Here is an 8,616-nt window from a genome sequence, read left to right on the forward strand (position 1 = left end):
CCCTACACTTCAGGTTGATTAATTTTAATATGGGTATCAATAAATTAAAACTCACACAAAAGTTCAATATTTAAGGCTAAAAAAACTAGATGTGATTAAAAATATACAAAACAGCTATTTAATGGTATGTCACTAAAAATAATGAAACAGACTCCTAATATTCTTACCACCAGCTTCATTGCTCCAACTTATTTAACATATTGCAATCCAGATTAACCTTTCTAACTACTCCAGACTCTCAAAAGACCCCATTAATGGTCTACTGAATGGTAGTAATGCTTTAAATGCAATAGTCATGATCTAATTTGAGCTATCTTTCTTTTAAAAAAAAGCCTTCTTTTTTAAAATATATTTTAATTGATTTCAGAGAGGAAGGAAGAGGGAGAGAGAGATAGAAACAGCAATGATGAGAATCACTAATCAAATACCTCCTGCATGTCCCACATTGGGGGTTGAGCCCGCAAGCCGGGCAAGCGTCCCAACTGGGAATCAAACTGTGACCTCCTGGCTCATAGGTCAACACTCAAATACTGAGCCACGCCAGCCAGGCGTAAACCACATCCTAAACTTATTTCTTCCTCTTCTCTTTTCCACACCCCTTTCAACAGCCAAGCAGACATTCTAGCTATTGTGCCTTTATACTTGTTAGTCACTTACTAGACTACCTTTTCTTCTTCCTGTCCCTGAAACCTACATGTCCCAATTCAACTCTCTAACGCATCATTTTAAATGTCACTTCCTCCAAACACTTGCTTATTATCTGGGTAACTTCAGGTCATTTCCACTCTTCCAAATTCCCAGGCACTTTATCTGTACCTCCAGGTTCCTACCACCCACGTGACAGAGTGCACTGTTACTGCTGATAGTCACACTCCTACCACCATCTAAACAACTTCAAGAATCAATGTCTGTCTCAGGAAAGAAGGGGACAGAGATGCTTCCGGATGCTATGTAAAGCAGCTGGAAAGAAGGAAAACCATGGCAAAGATTGCTCAAGAATACAGAAGTTTAGTTTAAAACTGTACTGATTAGTGACATAAATACTGAGAGATTACAAAAGGTCACTTTACTGGTCAATATAAGAAGCATGCAGCCATGCTGAGATTTGAATCCATCCTCTTTTGTTCCATACTCACAAGCATTCTATTCAAGGTAAAGGATACAAGCTGGTGGTGGTGTAAGAGATGATAATTGTAGCAAAGACCAACGTGCAGTTGCTATGTTTGATTTAACATTGAAAATACCCAACAAAGATATATCTAACTACAAGAGAGATTTGGTATGTGTGATATGCAAAAAAAAAGTCATAATAATATATGTGAATATCATATCAGCAAAGTTGATATTAAGAGAATACTTGGATTAAAATCCATTGTTTTTCACTAGAAAAAAACTTTAATTCTTTAACATTTTTATATACATACTGTATTGTGTTTACCACCCCAAGTCAATTCTTTCCAACACCACTTATTCCCCCTTTATCCCACAACCCCCCTTCTCCTTCAACAAGATTAGTAAAGTCCTATCATCATCTTCCTCCCACCAAAAAAAAAGTTTATGTCTAGCTCATCTTTCAATCATCCCATGGTAATGGCATCTTAAAAAGGAGAAAACTCAAACTTAGTTGACTAAACATTTTAAATTCAAGAAACAAATCCCTGATGTCACAGCAGGAACAACAACTTAGAGGATAAAACATGAACAGAGCAGTACTACCACTATCAATAGCATTTATCCCATTGCATTGTGTACTTCTCTAACTGTCCTACTATAAACTCCAAAAGATCCAAGAACTGAGTTGTCCATTTACCAGTGAATACCAAATACCTTGCACATATCTGGCCCATGTTCAAAGTACAATAGTACCCGAAGACTGAATAAACAAACAGACACAGCAAGAGAAAAGAAAACCCACTTCAAACCTCACAAGCATCCTGAGAATTGTTAAAAATAAGGTGCACTAAATTCAAATTGTCATTAATTAAATTTCTGGGGGAAATAAACTAATTATATATTTCAAACTTCTAGAAAGCAGTGACCATGTTATTCCCAGCTCACTGCACAGTGCCTAATACTCAATAAATACTTGTTGAACTGAATTCCATACTTCCCTCCTCCTCCAAATATAAAAGATTTGGTAACATGTCTATCTAATTAGCCTCTTTCTAATTAAGTCTTTGCCAGTTCATTTTAGGAACTATTGAATTATATTTTAACCCAGAGAAATTCAAAGATCAAATTTATCTCACATAATACTTTTTTAAAAAAACTAAAACCTAGAATATATATGTGAATATCAGAATAAAAGATGGGATTTAAATTTTTACAAATTTTCCTAAATGGTATCCTTAATCTTAATCTAGTTCTATACGTAAAAAACACAAAACTCTTTAAATCTATCATTTAATACATTAGGCAATTATTATCCACTGCCCCTAAATATAACAAAATCAGGATCAGTTTTTACTCTGTTCAAAACAACAGGCACTTGAAGACAATCCCTGAAATGCCAACAATTATAATTATGTCACCTAGCCAACATTTATAACAGCAAAAAACAACACAAAAAAAACCCCATGCTTTTTATATCCCACATGCCTTTATCCTGACTTTGGAATTCAGTTCAGTACTCCATGTACTTTTTGGTATTTTGCAGAAACTCAATCTTCAGAAAACAGCTTCATACTTAACACACCAACATTTTTCTTATGACATTAAGACCATTTTGAGAAAAGGATAATGAAGTTGTAAAATATTCTCCAATATCAAATTTCTCCTCCAAATAACCCAAGACAAATTCTGTAATTTAATAGAGTACTTATCAGCATTATGCAAAGCACTTAAGGCTAGCAGTAAAATATTCTCGATGCTGGTTTTTCCAAAGAAATTACTACATTTAGAATTCAATGGTAATTTATATTTTCCTCACTATTTTCATAAATGCAAAAGCCCACAAAGGATGGCTTTCAAGACTTTTTCAATTATATAAGGAACACAAATGAATTTTTCAATGACCTAAACAAATGTGTACCTTAAGAATTTATATCTTACACGTTAGAATGAAAAGTATCGATGAATATTTAGAATTGGTATAAGTGCCAATTCTAGCCCGGCCAGTGTGACTCAGTGTTTGAGCATCAACCTATGAACCAGATCACAGTTCAATTCTGGATCAGGGTACATGCCTGGTTGCAGCTCCATCCCCAGTAGGGGACATGTAGGAGGCAGAATATCAATGATTCTCTGTCATCATTGATGTTTTTATCACTTTCCCTGTTCCTTCTTCTATGAAATCTAGGCCAAATCCATGGATCATTTTAGTCAGTCAAAATTGTTGGGAGCAGAAAGAATAGCAATAATAAAGAGATGGACATTTTACTTTTATTTTTCCTATACATAATTGGACTTATTTTCAATTTATACAGTGCTAAATTTTGAAAGTATATAAAAATGAAGTAAAGAGGAAGGTGACTATTCACAAATATAAAGAATTAAATTATATTATACATTTCTGCTACATTTTTTTAAAAGTACAGCAAACTGTTAAAGGGGAAGACAAATGTCTATTTCTACAGTGTTTCAGTATTATATCATTTCCATGGCAAAATTATTTTTAGAGTCCAATGTTAATACCAAAATTGAACTACAGTTCTTTTTCAAGAAGTGTTCAAACTTTTAATGCTTAAAAACTAAATTCCAGAAAGCTGCTCTAAAATTAACTCCAGCTGCCAAATAGCTTTTCATGTGAAATAGCAAAAATATAAATAAGCTACCTACACGGACTAAAACTACAATACGTAGATTACCTTAGCTGTTGGAGCTTTATAAAGTGATAAATCTTTTCACAAAGTCATATCCAATAATCAAGAATAATTTTTAATCTCTATAAAATAATAATTTGAATTATTGTTCCAATGACAATATGCTTTTCCCAAACTTTTTTTCCTTCCACTCAGAGACCTAAAAAACAATCAAACTATAAACTGATTATTTATATAGCCAACATCCAGATTTTCCACTCTCTTTCAGCAGGCTATCTAAATACATAGACTGGGTTTCAGAAGAGGCTATAACCAGTCAAGCCTGCTTTGATATACCAAAATTGGCAAAGATTAAATTTTGTAGTCCATATACTTGAAAATTTATTAACCAAATAAGTTAGGTAAATTTTTAGGCACAATACTTAACCTTGAGAAAACTAAAAGGCTGGAAAACGCTGTGTGGTTCTGCTCTTTATATGAAGAAAGCATCTCAATGAATATATTTACTAGACTAAAGTCAGTGATTACTTTGAAGTCCCTCTTGTCACTAGTGTTCACCTAGTTAAATTAAGTTTCAGTATGGTAAAGACTGCTACTTATTTCATGACTACTAAATCTATACTACCTATTACATAAAAATGAATTTTATAAACACAAAAGATGCAAAAATGAATCAGCAAATCTTAAATTTCTCCCTGTAAATCACTTAAGATTCAAAAAGAAAAAATAATTTCAAAACTACTTTCCACTCCAAGACTGATCATCAAGCACACAGCATGAAACCATGATGCCTAGCACATAAGAAGTGAATTATAAATATTTGATGATTGTCTGGTTTCTAGTTTCAACATATAAGTATTTCAAACCATCATGTATTCTTAGTTTATTTTACTATAAAATTAGGTACGATAAATATAAAAACTATTCTGCACATAAAAAAACAAATGTGGTAAGGAAAATAGCCTTAATATGGGATGGAAGATGAATTTGGAATAGTAACCTTTGCTCATCAAATATCCCTGCTAAGTCTGAAATATGTAATAGTAAAAAAAAACTCTGGTCAGTTGATAATTAACATATACCACACACATAGTATAATTTTTGAGGATCAAATCATAATTCCCTATTTGAAACAATATTAAGACATCATTTTAATATTTTACTCTAAAAATCCATTTGGAAGCAATGTCATACTAGTAGATATTATCAATTATCCTTGCATGTTTAAAGCCAGAAAATGATCAATTATAAGACCATTTTTTAAAATCAAATGCCTACATAATTAAGACTATACTGATAATGTCAGGTGAAAAAAGAAGCCAAATTTTATCTACAATTAGAAATTATTACCAAAACTGTGAATTGTAAAATAAACTGATGAAGATTTAAATATTTTGACAGTGTGGAGTTCATTAAAGGAAAAGTATGACTACGAAATGCATTTACACAACATTTAAATCTATGAGCTTTTCATATTCACTGCCTGTTACATCATAAAATAAAGCTGTAATCTCCATACTATAGATAAGAACAAAAGATGAGCTAATCTAAATGACTTCTCTATGAGAACAAAAAAGAGGCACAATATGAACACTTGGTCTTATTTTGGTTACTTACCATTCACTTATGGTATCTAGCTCTTCAAAGGTAAAAGATAAAAGAATGGTAAATTTCTTCCTGGCCTCTGTCCCATTTTGGATATATGAGCGTGGATAGGAAGGAGTAATCCACAATCCATGACCTATGATTCTGCTGAAAGCCAGCTGAGCTAAGGTCACCAATGGAAAAAAAGAATGATAGATGGTTCCTGGTCACGAGATGTGATTCACTAATGATGGGAGGACTCTTCAAACATTCTCTGGGAGATTCCACGTGTTACCAAACTGAAATCACACCTTAATACAGGAAATCTGAGCTACTGTGGGTATATGTGCAAGCGTGTTTGCAAGTATCTTTGGAGGGAACAGATCAACTTTGCTAACAGTCTTTGAAAAATGCCATTTTAAAATTACAGAACTTGCAAACTACTACCTTGCTATCTTAAATATTTAGAAAGTAGATGAAACCAAAAGGCTATTTTTATAACAATAGAAAAAGTATACTAACACTAAAAAATATCTCTTAAGGATTCATTGAAAATGTTGGCCTAAATCATATACTAACTCATTCTATCATGTAGTGTATTTAGCTATGGTATTAAATTAGGTAGTAATTAATTTGGGATTTCAGGGTAAGAGGGAGAAAGCTCAATGACAGCTTTTCTTCATTTGTTTCTATAGTGAAACATGTAGTTCCCAGAGAGCCACAGCAAAGCAACATAATCATTTATATGTAGCAAATATCAACTCTAGTGTTGAGCTGCCAATTTATAACACAAGTAGGAAAGCCAAGGTCATTCAATCCATGATGTATTTACAAGTTAATGAGGTTTCTGGCATATGAATATTATTACATTCTCTTACCCATAAATAACACTGTTCCATAATCCCTGTTCTACAGGACAATTAGAACACAAACTTTTTGCCAATTGCTCAATCTACCTGTTACCTACAACACTAATAAAAATAATTTATGAAAAATAATTTTAATAAAACTTTTTAAATTAAATTCTAGACTATTAGAAAATAAGCAACTGTAAAAAAGGAAGAAAATTATATTACTTCTTTTCAATTATGTGGTTAAAAGGAAATCAATTCATCAAGAATTGTAGTCATATACTCCACTTAGAACAGTCTCCTATAACAACAGCATGTTTTTCTATGTGATCCAGAATACTGAGAGGACTTCAAGATACACAACAGTACTAGAATGATGATCTTTACACAAACTCTATTATACTCATTCATTTACTAATCAATGTATTCAACAAATATGTGCAATACAATGATAGGCAAAAGTCACAAGCAGGTCCTGCCCATCCAGGCTGTTTATAGCCTGCAGGGAGCTTCCCATCTAGACCTTTCAAAAACTCTCAAAACCTCCAATTACCTAATAAGTACAAACGTCTTAGCACACATATGCATTTTCAATCAACTTCTCATCTTTAACTCTCACTCCAATAAATATTCCAAACTTCCCTATTCTATATCCTTACATATGCAATTCCATATATGTAAAATGCCCTTGCCCTGACATAGCCATATATCCAAATAGCTAAAGTCTACCCATTCTTTAAAAGCTCAGTTCAAGAATCACCATCTCCTCAAAGCTCTACCTCCTTCCATAGAACTTCAATCATATTGTGACTCTCTTTAAGACATCTGTAATAATGTTCTGTGTACATATGCTATCTCCCCTATGAGACTGTCAGCTTCTGAAAAACAGAGTATGTTTTTGATTCATTTCTCTATTCTGCATAGCACCTAACACAATGTAGACACAATGAATATCTGTTGAATACCATGTTAATTATAAATATGAAAGATCAAAAAACAGTGATAACACTTTATAAAGCTCAAAAAATTATTTTAAAACATCCTTCTTAGCCTTGTTTTATCATTGTTACACAATACTATAAATTTACATGTGTGTGCAATGCGCTGAAACAATACTGACCCCAGGACATCACATGAAAATATGTTTGTCCTCCTTAGTATCTTCTAGCTCACTGCCCCAACCATACTGGGAAGCAAACTGTTATCTGTGCATGTCTGGACTAATCACTGATAATGGTATATTTCAGTCACTTAACCTTTTTTTGTAAAATGGTATGTGCATAAGGAGGATGAGTTAGGGGAATGGGAAAATGTACATTTAAATCTGTTTGCGGGCTCAAACTGAGTTCTGGTTAATGAAGCTTTTACTGGAGCAATGGGAATAACTGCCCCAGCCACATTTGCTACTCAAGTCAGGAGCCTCTGTTTCTTTGCTGCACTCTTGGTGAAACCAATAAATGGCATGATAAATTTTTCCATAATAGAGTCATTGTCAACAAGTATGATTTCCTCTCTAAGCAATCAGAGTTGTGTGTAATTTGTCCAAGGATACCAAGGCAGACAGCCTTTCCATTATTAATATCTGCTAGACTACTTTTTTAAAAAATATATATTTTATTGATTTTTTACAGACACGAAGGGAAAGGGATAGTTAGAAACATTGGTGAGAGAGAAACATCAATCAGCTGCCTCCTGCACATCCCCTACTGGGGATGTGCTCGCAACCAAGGTACATGGCCTTGACCAGAATCGAACCCAGGACCCTTCAGTCCACAGACGCTCTATTCTGAGCCAAACTGGTTAGGGCATGCTAGACTACTTTTTTACAAAATTTAAAATATAATGCCTGAAACTGAACTAAGAGTATCTAAATTTTTCTTTTAGACTAAATATATTTCAATGTCAATAACATGTCCTCTAAAAACAGCAAACATCACCCTGGCCAGTTTTTCTTGAGTTTGATTCTGTTCAAGGGCACATACCTCAGTTGCAGGCTCAATCCATGGCCCGGGTTGGGGCATGTTGGGGAGGCAACCAATCGATGTGTCTCTCTCACATTGATGTTTCTCTCTGTGTGTGTCCCCTCCCTTCCACTCTCTAAAATTCAATGGAAAAATATCCTCGAGTGAGGATTAACAAATAATAAAAGCAAACATCAAAACTGCTTACATTAAAACAAGTCCATTATTACCTATGGGGGGGAAATCATACTGCCCTTATTTGGGCAGTCATTCCACAAATATTTACTTATTTCCTACTGGTGTCAGAAAGTAAGCCTTCAATGCCGAAACCGGTTTGGCTCAGTGGATAGAGCATCGGCCTGCGGACTGAAAGGTCCCAGGTTTGATTCCGGTCAAGGGCATGTACCTGGGTTGCTAATCGATGTCTCTCTCTCATTGATGTTTCTGACTCTCTCTCTC

The 8,616-nt window shown here is 33.9% G+C and overlaps 1 protein-coding gene across 2 annotated transcripts in view; it reads right to left on the reverse strand.

Moving 5' to 3' along the window:
* The window catches only part of MED13L (mediator complex subunit 13-like), a 248,346-nt gene that overhangs the window by 206,886 nt on the left and 32,844 nt on the right, over positions 1-8,616 (reverse strand). The gene's annotated exons all lie outside the window — the stretch shown is intronic.

The sequence above is a fragment of the Myotis davidii genome, unplaced genomic scaffold (genome assembly GCF_000327345.1).
Source record: "Myotis davidii unplaced genomic scaffold, ASM32734v1 scaffold1330, whole genome shotgun sequence".
NCBI lineage: Eukaryota > Metazoa > Chordata > Mammalia > Chiroptera > Vespertilionidae > Myotis > Myotis davidii.